The sequence below is a fragment of the Bison bison genome, unplaced genomic scaffold, assembly GCF_000754665.1.
Source record: "Bison bison bison isolate TAMUID 2011002044 unplaced genomic scaffold, Bison_UMD1.0 scf7180017864466, whole genome shotgun sequence".
NCBI classification, from domain to species: domain Eukaryota; kingdom Metazoa; phylum Chordata; class Mammalia; order Artiodactyla; family Bovidae; genus Bison; species Bison bison.
In genome coordinates, this window is record NW_011495027.1 from 12,994,321 (window position 1) to 12,995,048 (window position 728).

The window sequence follows — 728 nt, forward strand, 5'->3', positions numbered from 1 at the left end:
CCAGTTGAGCTATTTAAAATCCTGAAAGATGATGCTGTGAAAGTGCTGCACTCAGTATGCCAGCAAATTGGGAAAACTCAGTGGCCACAGGACTGGAAAAGGCCACTTTTCATTCCAATCCCAAAGAAACACAATGCCAAAGAATGTTCAAACTACCGCACAATTGCACTCATATCACATGCTAGCAAAGTAATGCTCAAAATTCACCAAGCCAGGTTTCAACAGAATGTGAACTGTGAACTTCCAGATATTCAAGCTGGATTTAGAAAAGACAGAGGAACCAGAGATCCAATTGCCAATATCCGTTGGATCATCAGAAAAGCAACAGAGTTCCAGAAAACATCTATTTCTGCCTTATTGACTATGCCAAAGCCTTTGACTGTGTGGATCACAATAAACTGTGGAAAATTCTTCAAGAGATGGGAAACCAGACCACCTGACATACCTCTTGAGAAATCTGTATGCAGGTCAGGAAACAACAGTTAGAAATGGACATGGAACAACAGACTGGTTCCAAATCAGGAAAGGAGTACGTCATGGCTGTATATTGTCACCCTGCTTATTTAACTTATATGCAGAGTACATCATGTGAAATGCCAGGTTGGATGAAGCATAAGCTGGAATCAAGATTGCCAGGAGAAGTAGAAATAACCTGAAGTATGCAGATGACACCATCCTTAAGGCAGAAAGTGAAGAGGAACTAAAGAGCCTCTTGATGAAAGTGAAAG